Source organism: Hylobates moloch, unplaced genomic scaffold, assembly GCF_009828535.3.
Source record: "Hylobates moloch isolate HMO894 unplaced genomic scaffold, HMol_V3 SCAFFOLD_14, whole genome shotgun sequence".
In the NCBI taxonomy this organism is placed as follows: domain Eukaryota; kingdom Metazoa; phylum Chordata; class Mammalia; order Primates; family Hylobatidae; genus Hylobates; species Hylobates moloch.
In genome coordinates, this window is record NW_026652289.1 from 76,805,561 (window position 1) to 76,822,358 (window position 16,798).

Below are 16,798 nucleotides of genomic sequence, written 5' to 3' on the forward strand. Positions count from 1 at the left end.
TTCTTTTGCTTACTTTGAGTTTAATGTGTTCTTTCCTAGTTTCTTAAGGTGGAAGTTGAGGCATTCACAGGAGACCTTCCTTCTTTGGTATTATAGTCATTTAGAGCCATAAATTTTCTTTAAGTCCTGCTTTAGAGTCATTCCACAAATCCTAATATGTTATATTTTTATTTTCATCAAGTTCAAAATATTTTTAAATTTCACTTTGCTTTTTTTCTTTACTCAGAGTTTATTTAGCAGTTATATTACTTGGTTTCCAAAAAACTGAAACCATTCTGAGTATCTTGCTGTAACTAATTTAATTCTACTGTGGCCAGAAAATATTCTTTGTACTACTCCTTTTAATATCATTCACACTCATTTATTGGTTTATAACATGGTATACACTGGTGAATTTAACATGTACTTGAAAATAATATTTATTCTGATGTGATTGGTTAGAATGTCCTATAAATGTCGATTAGGTAAAAGTTGTTGATAGTCTTCAAATCTTCTGTATCATTGTTCTGTCAATTATTCCATCAGTTATTCAAATCAGTTATTGAGAGAGGGTAATTGAAATCTCTGACAATAATTATGGATTTGTCTATTTCTCCTTTCAGTACTATCAGTTTTTGTTTTATGTCTTTTGAAACTCAGTTATACCAGTTAAACATTTAAAATCAAATGTTCTTTTATAAGTTGATCCCTTTATCATCATAAAATGGGCTTTTTATCCTTAGTAATATCCTTTGCTCTGAAATCTACTTTATCTAATATTAATATAACCACTTCAACTTTTCTTGAATTAATTAATGTTAGCAAGGCTCATCGTTTTCCATCCTCTAATTTTACCTTATTTCTGTCTCTTTATGTAAACTGAGTTTCTTGTAAGTGGCCTATAATTGGGTCTTTTTTAGTTATCCAGTCTGACAATCTCTGCCTTATAATTGGATTTTTAGACAATTTGCATTTAATGTGATTATTGTTATGTTTAAGTATCTTTTTTGCATTTTTATATTTGTCCTTTTACTCTGTTATTAGTTAATTGAACATGTTTTAATTTCTCAATTCTATTTCATTTATTATAAATCTTTTAGTGTTAGTTTTGCAGGTAATAGTGTACTTATTTAAATCACAGTCTATCTTCAAGTGTTATTATATCACTTCACATGTAGAATAAGAACTTTACTATACTTGTATTTTTTTCAGCCTTTATGTTATTGTCACATATTCTACTTATTTACATGTTATAAACCACCAAACACATTGTGAATTTTTATTTAAGTTGTCGATTTTTTAAAATATTTAAATATAAAAATACATATTTACCCTTATAGTTGTCATTTTAGATGTTCTTTATTCCTTGTATAGATCCATCTATTCGCCTTATTTCATTTTCCTCTTTCTGGAGAACTTCATTGATAAGGTGGGTCTATTGGTAGTGATTTCTTTGATTCGTGCGTATCTGAAAAAGTCTTCATGTTTGTTTTGAAAAATATTTTTGCTAGTTATAGAATTTTTAAGGACTGTCTTCTCTTATGTTGTTTCTTGATGAAAAATAGATATTGTCATCCTTATTTTGTTCTCTATGTGAGGTGACTTTTTTCCCTCTGGCTGCTTTAAGGTTTTCTCTTTATCACTAGCTTTGAACAATTTTATTATGTTGTGTCTTGGTGTGGTTTTCTTCATGATTCTTGTGTTGGAGATTCATTTTTGAAATTGTAGGTTTATAATTTTCTTTAAGTTTGGGAAATTTTCATCTGTTACTAAATTTTTTTTTCTGTTCCTCCCTCCCCCAACACACATCCCACTTCTCCTTTGGGAACTCCAATTACACATACAGAAAGTTGTTTTAAGTTGTCTCATAGCTCATTGATATTATCCTAATTTTCAAAATTCATTCTCTTCTCTTTAATTCATTATATATCGTATGTATTGCTATGTCTTCCAGTCCACTAATCATTTTGTCTGTGATATCTAATCTGCCCTTAATTACATTTAGTATATTTGGGTTTTTTAATATTTTCCATGTCTCTGCTTATTTTTTAAAAAACAACTTTATTAAAGTATAATTTATACAGAGTAAAATTGATCTGTTTTAAGCGTATAAGTCAATCATTTTTAGTACAAGTGTTTATGTAGGCATGTTTTATTTCTCTTGGTTAGATATCTAGGAGTGGAGTTGGGTTATAAGGTAATCCTGTGCTTAACACTTTAAAAAACTCTCAAATTATTTTTCAAAGTGGATGCACTGTTCTATCTTCCCAGGAGCAATGTACATGGCTTCTAGGTTCTCTACACACTCATCAATACTTGTTATTGCTTTTTTTTTATTATAGCCATTCTTGTGAGTGTGAAGTTGTATCTCATTATGATTTTAACTTGCCTTTCCTTAATGAGTAATGATGTTGAACATTTTTATGTGCTTATTAAACTTATGTATATCTTCTTTGGTGAAATAGCTGTTCAAATCTTTTACTCACTTTTAGTTGTCTCATTTAAATTTTTGCTATTATTGTGGGTGTTTATTTTAAATTTATGGATGCATAGTCATTCTACATATTTAGGGGATACATATAGTATTGTGATACAGACATACAATGTGTAATGATCAAATCTGGATAATTGTGATAGCCATTACCTCAAAGATTCACCATTCGTGCAGGGAATATTGCAAATATTTTCTTCTAGCTATTTTGAAATATACAATATATTATTAACTATTGTCACTCTATTGTGCTATCAACACTAGATATTATTCCTTCTATTCTCAGCCTCTGTTAACCACTAATACATTTACTACTTCTATGAGATCAGTTTTTTTCAGCTCCGACATATATGTGAGAACATGCAATATTTGTCTTTCTCTGCCTGGTTTATTTAACTTAACGTCCTCCAATTCTATCCATGTTGCTGTGAAGACAGAAGTTTTCATTTTATGGTTGACTAATATTTCATTTTGTATACCACATTGTATACCACATTTTCTTTATCCGTTCATTCTTTGATGGACACTCAGGTTGATTCCATATCTTGGGTATTGTGAATGATGCTGCAATAAACATGGGAGTGCAGCTATCACTTTGATATACCAATTTCCTTTCCTTTGGCTATATACCCAGCAGTGGGTTTGCTGGATCATATGATAGTTCTATTTTTAGTTTTTTGAGGAAAGTCTATACTGTTTTCCACAGTCAATGTTCTGTTTATATTCCCACCAGCAGTGTACAAGCATTCCCCTTTCTATACATCCTCTCTAGCATTTATTATTTTCTATGTATTTTGTAATAGCCATTTTAACTGGGGTGAGATGGTATATTATTATGACTTTGATTTGCATTTTGCTGATGATTAGTAATGTTGAAAATTTTTCACATCTCTTGGCCATTCGTGTCTTTTGAGAAATGTTTATTCAGATCTATTGCCCATTTTTAAATAAAATTTTTTTTTGCTATTGAGTTTCTTACATATTCTGATTATTAATCCCTTGTCAGATGAATAGTTTTAAAATATTTTATCCTATGCTGTAGGTTGTGCCTTCATTGATTGCTTCCTTTGTCATGCAAAAGCTTTTTAGCTTGATTTAATCCCATGTGTCCATGTTGCTTGGGTTGCCTGTACTTTTAAGGTCTTACTCAAGAAATCTTTGCCCAGGACAATGTTCTAAGGCATTTTCCCCTTGTTTTCTTCTAATTATTTTAGTATCAGGTTTTAAATCCAAGTAGTCAATCCGTTTTTATTTGCTTTTTGGATATGGCGAGAGGTAGGGATCTCATTTCATTCTTCTGCATATGAATATCCAGTTTTCTTAGCACATTTATTGAACATTTCCTTTCCCCAATATAAGTTGTTGGCATCTTTGTCAAACATGAGTTGCTTGTAGGTGCACAGATTTATTTCTAAGTTCTCTATTCTGTTCCATTAGCTTATGTATTTTTTATGCCAATACCATACTATTTTGATTACTGTGGCTTCGTAGTATATTTTAAAGCCAGGTAATATGATGCCTTCAGCTTTGTTCTTTTTGCTTAAGGCTACTTTGGCTATTCTTGGCCTTTTGTGGTTCCATAAGTATCTTTTTATTATTTTAAGTTGTAAGAGATGTTTATATATTCTGGATACAAGATTCTTATCAGATATATAAATTGAAATATTTTCAGGGCGGTTCCAAGATGGCCGAATAGGAATAGCTCCAGTCTACAGCTCCCAGCATGAGCAGCGCAGAAGACGGGTGATTTCTGCATTTCCAACTGAGGTACCGGGTTCATCTCTCTGGGATGTGTCGGACGGTGGGCTCAGGACAGTGGGTGCAGCCCACAAAACGAGAGCCAAAGCAGGGCGAGGCATCGCCTCACCTGGGAAGCAAAAGGGGTCAGGGAATTCCCTTTCCTAGCCAAGGGAAGTTGTGGCAGACAGCACCTGGAAAATCAGGTCACTCCCACCCTAATACTGTGCTTTTTCAAGGGTCTTAGGAAATGGCACACCAGGAGATTATATCCTGTGCCTGGCTTGGAGGGTCCCACAGCCACGGAGCCTCGCTCATTACTAGCACAGCAGTATGAGATCGAACTGCAAGGTGGCAGTGAGGCTGGGGGAGGGGTGCCCGCCATTGTTGAAGCTTGAGTAGGTAAACAAAGTGGCCAGGAAGCTGGAACTGGATGGAGCCCACCACAGCTCAAGGAGGCCTGCCTGCCTCTGTAGACTCCACCTCTAGGATCAGGGCATAGCCGAATAAAAGGCAGGAGAAACCTCTGTAGATTTAAATGTCTCTGACAGCGTTGAAGAGAGTAGTGGTTCTCCCAGCACAGAGTTTGAGATCTGGGAACAGATAGAATGCCTCCTCAAGTGGGTCCCTGACACCCAAGTAGCCTAACTGGGAGGCACCCCCCAGTAGGGGCAGACTGACACCTCACATGGCTGTGTACCCCTCTGAGACAAAGCTTCCAGAGGAACGATCAGGCAGCAACATTTGCTGTTCAGCAATATTAGCTGTTCTACAGCCTCTGCTCCTGAAACCCAGGCAAACAGCGTCTGGAGTGGACCTCCAGCAAACTCCAACAGACATGCAGCTGAGAGTCCTGACTGTTAGAAGGAAAACTAACAAACAGAAAGGACATCCACACCAAAACCACATCTGTATGTCACCATCAACAAAGACCAAAGGTAGATAAAACCACAAAGATGGGGAAAAAACAGAGCAGAAAAACTGAAAATTCTAAAAATCAGAGCACCTCTCCACCTCCAAAGGAATGCAGCTCCTTGCCAGCAATGGAACAAAGCTGGATGGAGAATGACTTTGACAAGTTGAGAGAAGAAGGCTTCAGAAACTCAAACTTCGCTGAGCTAAAGGAGGAAGTTCAAACCCATCACAAAGAAGATAAAAACCTTGAAAAAATATTAGACAAATGGCTAACTAGAATAACAGTGTAGAGAAGTCCTTTAATGACCTGATAGAGCTGAAAACCATGGCACGAGAATGCAAAGCTTCAATAACCGATTCGATCAACTGGAAGAAAGGGTATCAGGGATTGAAGATCAAATGAATGAAATGAAGCGAGAAGAGAAGTTTAGAGAAAAAAGAGTAAAAAGAAATGAACAAAACCTCCAAGAAATATGGGACTATGTGAAAAGACCAAACCTACATCTGATTGGTGTACCCAAAAGTGATGGGGAGAATGGAACCAAGTTGGAAGACACTCTGCAGGATACTATCCAGGAGAACTTCCCCAATCTAGCAAGGCAGGCCAACATTCAAATTCAGGAAATACAGAAAATGCCACAAAGGTACTCCTCGAGAAGAGTAACTCCAAGACACATAATTGGCAGATTCACCAAGGTTGAAATGAAGGAAAAAATTTTAAGGGCAGCCAGAGAGAAAGGTGGGGCCACCCACAAAAGGAAGCCCATCAGACTTAACAGGTGATCTCTCGGCAGAAACTCTACAAGCCAGAAGTGAGTGGGGACCAATATTCAACATTCTTAAAAGAATTTTCAACACAGAATTTCATATCCAGCCAAACTAAGCTTCATAAGTGAAGGAGAAATAAAATCCTTTACAGACAAGCAAATGCTGAGAGATTTTGTCACCACCAGACCTGCCCTCCAAGAGCTCCTGAACGAAGCACTAAACATGGAAAGGAACAACTGGTATCAGCCACTGAAAAACATGCCAAAATGTAAAGACCACCAATGCTAGGAAGAAACTGCATCAACTAACGAGCAAAATAACCAGCTAACATCATAATGACAGGATCAAATTCACACATAACAATAATAACCTTAAATGTAAATAGGCTAAATGCTGCAATTAAAAGACACAGACTGGCAAATTGGATAAAGAGTCAAGACCCATCACTGTGCTGTATTCAGGAGACCCATCTCACATGCAGAGACACACATAAGCTCAAAATAAAGGGATGAAGGAAGATCTACCAAGCAAATGGAAAACAAAAAAAGGCAGGGATTGCAATCCTAGTCTCTGATAAAAGACTTTAAACCAACAAAGATCAAAAGAGACAAAGAAAGCCATTACATAATTGTAAAGGGATCAATTCAACAAGAAGAGCTAACTATCCTAAATATGTATGCACCAAATACAGGAGCACCCAGATTTATAAAACAAGTCCTTAGAGACCTAGAAAGAGACTTAGACTCCCACACAATAATAATGGCAGACTTTAACACCCCACTGTCAACATTAGACAGATCAACGAGACAGAAAGTTAACAAGGATATCCAGGAATTGAACTCAGCTCTGCACCAAGCAGACCTAATAGACATCTACAGAACTCTCCACCCCAAATCAACAGAATATACATTCTTCTCAGCACCACATCACACTTATTCCAAATTTGACCACATAGTTGGAAGTAAAGCACTCCCCAGCAAATGTAAAAGAACAGAAATTATAGCAAATGTCTCTCAGACCACAGTGCAATCAAACTAGAACTCATGATTTAGAAACTCACTCAAAACCGCTCAACTACATGGAAACTGAACAAACTGCTCCTGAATGACTACTGGGTACATAATGAAATGAAGGCAGAAATAAAGATATTCTTTGAAACTGATGAGAACAAAGACACAACATACCAGAATCTCTGGGACACATTCAAAGCGGTGTGTAGAGGGAAATTTATAGCACTAAATGCCCACAAGAGAAAGCAGGAAAGATCTGAATTTGACACCCTAACATCACAATTAAAAGAACTAGAGATGCAAGAGCAAACCCATTCAAAAGCTAGCAGAAAGCAAGAAATAACTAAGATCAGAGCAGAACTGGAGGAGATAGAGACACAAAAAACCCTTCAAAACATCAATGAATCTAGGAGCTGGTTTTTTGAAAAGATCAACAAAATTGATAGACTGCTAGCAAGACTAATGAAGAAAAGAGAGAATAATCAAATAGATGCAATAAAAAATGATAAAGAGGATATCATCACTGATCCCACAGAAATACAAACTACCATCAGATAATACTATAACAACCTCTGCACAAGTAAAGTAGAATATCTAGAAGAAATGGATAAATTCCTGGAAACATACACCCTCCCAAGACTAAACCAGGCAAAAGTTGAATCCCTGAATAGACCAATAACAGGTCTGAAATTGAGGCAATAATTAATAGCCTACCAATCAAAAAAAGGCTAGGACCAGACGGATTCACAGCCAAATTCTACCAGAGGTACAAGGAGGAGCTGGTATCATTCCTTCTGAAACTATTCCAATCAATAGAAAAAGAAGGAATCCTCCCTAACTCATTTTATGAGGCCAACATCATCCTAATACCAAAGCCTGGCAGAGACACAACAAAAAAATAGAATTTTAGACCAATATCCTTGATGAACATTGATACAGAAATCCTCAATAAAATACTGGCAAACCAAATCCAACAGCACATCAAAAAGCTTATCCACCGTGATCAAGTGGGCTTCATCCCTGGGATGCAAGGCTAGTTCAATATACGGAAGTCAATAAATGTAATCCAGCACATAAACAGAACCACAGACAAAAACCACATGATTATCTCAATAGATGCAGAAAAGGCCTTTGACAAAATCCAACAGCTCTTCATGCTAAAAACTCTCAATAAATTAGGTATTGATGGGACATATCTCAAAATAATAACACCTATTTATGACAAACCCACAGCCAATATCATGCTGAATGGGCAAAAACTGGAAACATTCCCTTTGAAAACTGGCACAAGACAGAGATGCCCTCTCTCACCACTCCTATTCAACATAGTGTTGGAAGTTCTGGCCAGGGCAATCAGGCAAGAGAAAGAAATAAAGTGTATTCAATTAGGAAAAGAGGAAGTCAAATTGTCCCTGTTTGCAGATGCCATGATTGTGTATGTAGAAAACCCCATAGTCTCAGCCCAAAATCTCCTTAAGCTGATTAGCAACTTCAGCAAAGTCTCAGGATACAAAATCAATGTGCAAAAATCACAGGCATTCTTATAGACCAATAACAGACAAACAGAGAGCCAAATTATGAGTGAACTCCCATTCACAATTGCTTCAAAGAGAATAAAATACCTAGGAATCCAACTTACAAGGGATGCAAAGGACCTCTTCAAGGAGAACTACAAACCACTGCTCAAGGAAATAAAAGAGGACACAAACAAATGGAAGAACATTCCATGCTCATGGATAGGAAGGATCTATATTGTGAAAATGGCCATACTGCCCAAGGTAATTTATAGATTCAATGCTATTCCCATCAAGCTACCAATGACTTTCTTCACAGAATTGGAAAAACCTACTCTAAAGTTCATATGGAACCAAAAAAGAGCCCACATTGCCAAGTCAATCCTAAGCCAAAAGAACAAAGCTGGAGGCATCACGCTACCAACTTCAAATTATACTACAAGGCTACAGTAACCAAATTAGCATGGCACTGGTACCAAAACAGAGATATGGACCAATGGAACAGAACAGAGCCCTCAGAAATAATACCACACATCTACAACCATCTGATCTTTGACAAACCTGACAAAAACAAGAAATGGGGAAAGGATTCCCTATTTAATAAATGGTGTTGGGAAAACTGGCTAGCCATATGTAGAAAGCTGAAACTGGATCCCTTCCTTAAACCTTATACAAAAATGAATTCGAGATGGATTAAAGACTTACATGTTAGACCGAAAACCATAAAAACCATAGAAGAAAACCTAGGCAATACCATTCAGGACATAGGCATGTGCAAGGACTTCATGTCTAAAACACCAAAAGCAATGGCAACAAAAGCCAAAATTGACAAATGGGATCTAAATAAACTAAAGAGCTTCTGCACAGCACAAGAAACTACCATCAGAGGGAACAGGCAACCTACAGAATGGGAGAAATTTTTGCAATTTACTCATCTGACAAAGGGCTAATATCCAGAATCTGCAAAGAACTCAAACAAACTTACAAGAAAAAAACAAACAACCCCATCAAAAAGTGGGCGAAGGACATGAACAGCCACTTCTCAAAAGAAGACATTTATGCAGCCAACAGACACATGAAAAAATGCTCATCATCACTGGCCATCAGAGAAATGCAAATCAAATCCACAATGAGATACCATCTCCACCAGTTAGAATGGCCATCACTAAAAAGTCAGGAAACAACAGGTGCTGGAGAGGATGTGGAGAAATAGGAACACTTTTACACTGTTGGTGGGACCATAAACTAGTTTGACCATTGTGGAAGAGAGTGTGGTGATTCCTCAAGGATCTAGAACTAGAAATACCATTTGTCCCAGCCATCCCCTTACTGGGTATATACTCAAAGGATTGTAAATCATGCTGCCATAAAGACACATGCACACGTATGTTTATTGCGGCACTATTCACAATAGCAAAGACTTGGAACCAACCCAAATGTCCATCAATGATAGACTGGATTAAGAAAATGTGGCACATATACACCATGGAATACTATGCAGCCATAAAAAGGGATGAGTTCATGTCCTTTGTAGGGACATGGATGAAGCTGGAAACCATCATCCTCATCAAACTTTTGCAAGGACAGAAAACCATACACTGCATGTTCTCACTCATAGGTGACAATTGAACAATGAGAATACTTGGACACAGGGTGGGGGACATCACACACCAGGGCCTGTTGTGGGGTGGGGGGAGTGGGGAGGGATAGCACCTGGAGATATACCTAATGAAATGACAGGTTAATGGGTGCAGCACACCAGCATGGTACATGTATACATATGTAACAAACCTGCACGTTGTGCAAATGTACCCTAGAACATAAAGTATAATAAAAATTTAAAAAAGAAATATTTTCCACAAATCTTTGGCTTATTTTTTCACTGGTATGAGAGTGCCTTTTGATGTACCGAAGTACCAAAGTTTTGAATTTTGATAAAGACCTATTTATCAATTTTTTTTATTGGTTCTGCTTTTGGTGTCCTGTATTGGAAATCTTTGCCTTAGTAAGGTCATAAAGATATATGCCTTATTTTCTTCTAATAATTTTATAGTTTTAGCTCTTATATGTATGTCTGTAATCCAATTTGAGTTTTTGGCTTTTTCTGTTTTTGTTTACTTAACCTTTGGAATATCTGGAACATAATTATAACTGTTTTAATCCCCTTGTCTGCAGATTCTAACATCTGTATGAAACCTAGCTCTGTTTTGATTAGTTGATTTTCCTCCTTATTATGAGTTATATTATCTTGCTTTTTTGGATGCCTAGCAGTCTTCAGTTGCATGCCAGACATTGTGAATTGTACCTTGTTACATCAGGATATTTTTGTGTTTCTATAAATATTTATGAGCTTTGTTCTAGTACATAGTTAAATCACTTGGAAACGGTTTGATCCTTTTAAGTCTTGCTTTTAAGATTTGTTAGGTGGGACCAAAATAGCATTTAGTCTAGAGCTAGTTGTCCCTCATACTTAGTCAAGGCTTTTCTCTATATTTTATTTAATGCTATATTAATTATGAGATTTTTCCATCTGGCTGGTGACGACAGGCACTATTTCTGGGCCTGTGTGAGTACCAGGCACTGTTACTGCTAATTCTGTTAGATGGCTCTTTCTCTGGGCTCAGATAGTTTCCCCACACATACACGATAACAATTATTTGGCTGATTACTTGAGGGAGACCCTCCTCATATCTACAGAGTTCTCTCTTTGTGCAGATTTGTCCACTCTGGTACTTTGTTCTGAGCACTCCCCCTGACTTGGTCGCCCTGGTCTCTCAGCTCCATTTCTACAATTCAGTTCTGCTAGTCTTTGGTTGGGTTCCCCCTTGTTGCCTAGAACTCTCATGTAGCAGTTAGGTCTCCTCTCATTTGTTTACTGTTTACTCCCAGGTAGTCCATTTTGGTTCAATTGGGAAGTCCATAAAATGACATTTTTTTAAATGCTGAACAAAACCTCTACAGGAAAACTTTATCTAGCAAAAATATCCTTTAACAAATATATGTAATTGTATTAGTCCTTTCTCACACTGCTATAAGGAACTACCTGAGACTGGGTAATTTATGAAAAAAAGGAGTTGTAATTGACTCACAGTTCCACAGGTTTGACAGGAAGCATGACTGGGAGGCCTCAGGAAACTTATAATAACGGCTGAAGCAGAAGAAGGCACACCTTGTGATGGCAGAACAGGAGGTGGGGTGGGGAGCTGCTGCACACTTTTAAACCATCAGATCTCATGAGAAGTCACTATAACGAGAACAGCAAGGGAGAAGTCCGCCCCTATGATTCACTTACCTCCCACCAGGCCCCTCCTCTGACATGTGGGAATTATAATTAGAGATGAGATTTGGGTAGGAGCACAGAGCCAAACCATGTAAGTAATTATTATTGTTATGGTTTGGCTTTGGGTCTCTACCCAAATCTCACCTTGAAGTATAATAACCCCCACATGGCATGGCAGGGGCCTGATGGGAGGTAATTGAATCATGGGGGTGGGTTTTTCCCATGCTGTTCTCCTAATAGTGAATAAGTCTCATGAGATCTGTTAGTTTTATAAAGGGGCATTCCCCTGAAGATGCTCTCTTGCCTACCACCATGTAAGAAGTGACTTTGCTCCTCCCTTTGCCTTCTGCCATGATTGTGAGGCCTCCCCAGCCATGTGGAACTGTGAGTCAATTAAATCTCTTTCCTTTATAAATTAGCCACTCTCAGGTATGTCTTTATTTGCAGCATGAGAACAAACTAATACAGTAAAGTGGTACTGGTAGGGTGGGGTGCTGCTGTAAAAACACCTAGAAATGTGAAAGCAACTTTGGAACTGGGTAACACGCAGAGGTTGGAACAGTTTGATGGGCTCAGAAAAAGACAGGAAAATGTGGGCAAATGTGGAACTTCCTAGAGACTTGTTGAATGGCTTTGACCGAAGTGCTGATAGTGATATAGACAATAAAGTCCAGGCTGAAGTGGTCTCAGATGAAGATGAGGAACTTGTTGGGAACTGGAACAAAGGTAACTCTTGCTATGTGTTAGCAAAGAGACTGGCAGCATTTTGCCCCTTCCCTTGAGATTTGTGGAACTTTGAACTTGAGAGAGGTGATTTCGGGTATCTGGCGGAAGGAATTTCTAAGTAGCAAAGTATTCAAGAGGTGATTTGGATGCTCTTAAAATCATTTCATTTTATGTATTCAGAAAGATATGGTTTGAAATTGGAACATATGTTTAAAAGGGAAGCAGAGCATAAAAATTTGGAAAATTTGCAGCCTGATTATGTGATAGAAAAGAAAATCCCATTTTCTGAGGAGAAAATAAAGCTGGCTGCAGAAATTTGCATAAGTAATAAGAAACGAAATGTTAATCACCAAGACAGTGGGGAAAATGTCTCCAGGGTATGACATAAGTCTTCACAGCAGCCCCTCCCATCACAGGCCCAGAAGCCTAGGAGGAAAAAATGGTTTCATGCGCCAGGCCTAGGGCCTTGCTGCTTTGTGCAGTCTCAGGAGTTGGTGCCCTGTGTCCCAGCCGTGGCTAAAAGGAACCAACATAGAGCTTAGGCTGTTGCTTCAGAGGGTACAAGCCTCAAGACTTGGTGGCTTACATGTGGTGTTCGGCTGTTAGGTGCAGCGAAGTCAAGAATTGAGTTTTGAGAACCTCTGCCTAGATTTCAGAGGATGTATGAAAATGTCTGAATGTCCAGGCAGAGGTGTGCTGGATGGGTGGGGCCTTCATGTAGAACCCCTGCTTGGGCAGTGTGGAAGGAAAATGTGAGGTATGAACCCCCACACAGATTCTCCACTGGGACACTGCCTAGTGGAGCTGTGAGAAGAGGGCCACAGTCTTCCAGACCCCAGAATGATAGATCCACGAACAGCTTGCACTGTGTACCTGGGAAAGCTCAGGACCAGTCCCTGAAGCAGCCTTGAGGGAGGCTGTACCCTGCAAAGTCACAGGGGTGGTGCTGCCCAAGACCATGGGAACCCATCTCTTGCTTAACTGTGACCTGAATGTGAGACATGGTATCAAAGGACATGATTTTGGAGCTTTAATATTTGACTGCCCTGCTGGATTGCAGACTTGCATGGGGCCTGTAGCCCCCTTTCTTTGGGCCAATTTCTCCAATTTAGAACAGGTGTATTTACCAAATGCCTGTGCCCGCATTGTATCTAGGAAGTAGCTAACTTGCTTTTGATTTTACAGGCTCATAGGTGGAAGGGACTTGCCTTGTCTCAAATGAGATTTGGCCTTAGACTTTTGGATTAATGCTGGAATTAGTTAAGACTTTGGGGGACTGTTGGAAGGCATGACTGGTTTTGAAATGTGAGGACATGAGATTTGGGAGGGGCCAGGGGCAAAAATATTTGGCTCTGTGTCCCCATCGAAATCTCACCTTAAAGTGTAATAATCCCCACATGTCATGGGAGGGACCCAGTGGGAGGTAATTGTATTATGGTCGTGGGTTTTTCCCATCCTGTTCTCCTAATAATGAATAAGTCTCATGAGATCTGATGCTTTTATGAAGGGGCATTCCACTGCACATGCTCTCTTGCCTGATGACATGTAAGACATGCCCTTGCTTCTCCTTTGCCTTCTGCCGTGATTATGAGGCTTCCCCAGCCCTGTCGAAATGTGAGTCAATTAAACCTCTTTCCTTTATAAGTTATTCAGTCTTGGGTATGTCTTTATTAGTAGTGTGAGAAGGAACTGATACAATTGTCAAAAATAAAATAAAACTAAAATCAGAGTGAAAAATAAATACTTTACCAGATAAACAAAACTGAAAGAATTTGCCAGAAGCAATCACACATTGAAAGAAAGAGTGTAAGAGAATCTATAGGTGGAAAGAAAAATGATCCCAGAAGGATTCACAGAAATTCAGAAAGAAAGTACAAACAATTGAATGTGTTAATTTTATACAAAACAAAGTATACAAAATAAAGTGTGAATTTCAAACATACATCTAATGTTGAAATTCATTGAAACTATAACAACATGTAGAAGTAAATGTTAAAGTGTTATAAGGTCTTAACATTGGAAATTGCTACTTCTTTTTAACTCTAACAAAGTCAGAAATGCAATTGTGATTTCAAGGTTCACCACTAAAAGAATGGTTACAAAATATGTCAGAAGGCAGCAGAGAAATGGAAAGATTAGGTCATTTTCTTTTTTTATAATCAACATGAAGTAAATTTCTGTATCATTATCTTTCTTATACAAACAATTGGTAGAGCTGGAAAAAATAGAAGATTGGATCTTTAAAAACAGTTTTCTCCTGATGTAGAAGGGTAAGAACCAGAATACTACGCATGCCATCTTTCACCAGTTCTAAATTTCACATTATTTTACATTTTAATTCCTCTATAATTAGAAAATGTCTTACAGTCAATGAGTTACCATAGTTCATGTAGCAGCATTTTTTTTCTTTTGAGTAGTACATAAAATAATGATGTAATTTACAGTTGATTGAATTTTAAATTTAATGAAATATAATAGGTACTTACTGTATATATTAATGGGTCATCTTCAGATTTCATATGCAAAAGTAAGCCTGAGCTTACTTTTCTGAATAATAAAATACAGGAATTGAGAAATGAAGTCTTTAAGGACGGATGTCTTTCTCACGCAAGAGAATGATATAATGGCAACGTGATGTCTTGCTACATCAGGGAACTCTGATACTCAATGGCAAATTGTTACTGCAATATAAAATTTTCAAAAATTCTCCAAAATTCACCAAACTCTCTTTCAAACATGAATGTCTTAAATGGAAAAAAAAAAAAAAAAAGTGACTTTGACAAAATGCCAAAACAGTTTATGTGAAGTAGAAGACATTGAATGAACATGTGGGGGATATACCAATGAGATCTAGAATTTAGCAGGAGTGGGAACATGTGACCTGAAATTGGCGTGACAACTTAGGTTCTTGAAAATTTCTGTAACCTTGGAGAAAATCATTGGCTATACCTAGCCGATTTCATTTAATCTTCAAAGAAGAGAGTGACATCATCTAATATTTAATACATTTTTATGCAACTATTATATGAAGGTTGCTGTGAAAGTTATTTTACATGATTTAAAAAAAAGCAAATGACATTGCCCTAGATCTCAAAACAGTATATTTGTATATATACACATATTATATACCAAACGCATAGTTATACTAAAAAGATATCTAGATAATTATCACAAAAATATTATATATGTAAGTTGCAAAGATTAAATTAAAAAAACTTTGAGTCCAAAATAAGCAAAGGTCATCAACATGTGATTTAAAAAGAGAACTTACCAAGTATAGAATAATTCTAGCAATCAAAGGCATGTATACCAAACAATATAATAGCATTTTTTAAATCTCTGTCACTTTGATATCTGTATATAACAAGGCTATGAAAAAAACTGATATTATACACAGCTAAAGTTATTCTAAAGTGGTTTAATACTTTTGGAAAGACAAATAATAATGACCACAATTTATTAAGTTTTACTTTGCCCAAGTTTGTTTGTTTGTTTGGAGATGGAGTCTCACTATGTTGCCCAGGCTGGAATGCAGTGGTGCAGTCTTAGCTCACTGCAACATCTGCCTCCTGAGTTCAAGTCATTCTTCTGCCTCAGTCTCCTGAGTAGCTGGGACTACAGGTGTGCACCACCATGCCTGGCTAATTTTTGTATTTTTAGTAGAGACAGGGTTTCACCAAATTGGCCAGGCTTGTCTCAAACTCCTGACCTCGTGGATCCACCCACCTTAGCCTCCCAAAGTGCTGGGATTACAGGTGTGAGCCACCATGCCCAACCACCACGTTTTAACATATTATTCTTAATCCTTACCTAAAGACCACATAGGACGTGATATTATTGTATTAATCCAACTAGAAACTGAGTCTACAAAAGATTAAATTATATGCTTAAGACTATAGCAATGGGTGAGTTAAAATTTGTATCCAGGTGTATGGCTGTCAAGCTTGTATTCTTTCAATTATATTATTAATGTTCATATTTTTAAGCCAGTAACTTTTCTTTGAATTTGCCTTAAAATAATGTAAATATTTAAAAACCCATAATCACAGATATTTGAAATAGCATAGGCTATAATAACAATACTGTAAATAATTAATTGGCATTGCAATAGTGTATTGTTAAGTAATCTTGATATATCTACTTAGTGGAATACTAGCCAACATTTTTTATAGACTGATGTGATGTGGAAAAGTTTGCATGAGTTAGTATTCAATAATAGTTCACTGTACAAAACTATATGAACAATATTTTTGCAAATATATGATTTAGCATTATGAAAATTAGGAGAATGTATAATGGTTATTTTTAGGGCATTGAATTATGGATGATGTCTTTCTCTGTTATTCAAATTCTTTAATATTATTTTATTACATTTTTA

At 37.1% G+C, this 16,798-nt stretch overlaps 1 long non-coding RNA gene across 1 annotated transcript in view; it reads left to right on the top strand.

Annotated features, from left to right (window-relative positions):
* The first annotated feature begins 4,174 nt into the window (after positions 1–4,174).
* Positions 4,175–16,798, top strand: part of LOC131381184 (uncharacterized) — a 60,718-nt gene continuing 48,094 nt past the window's right edge. Inside the window, exon 1 of the long non-coding RNA XR_009209734.1 lies at positions 4,175–4,237. This is a non-coding gene — a long non-coding RNA (uncharacterized LOC131381184). The remainder of the gene's footprint in view (positions 4,238–16,798) is intronic.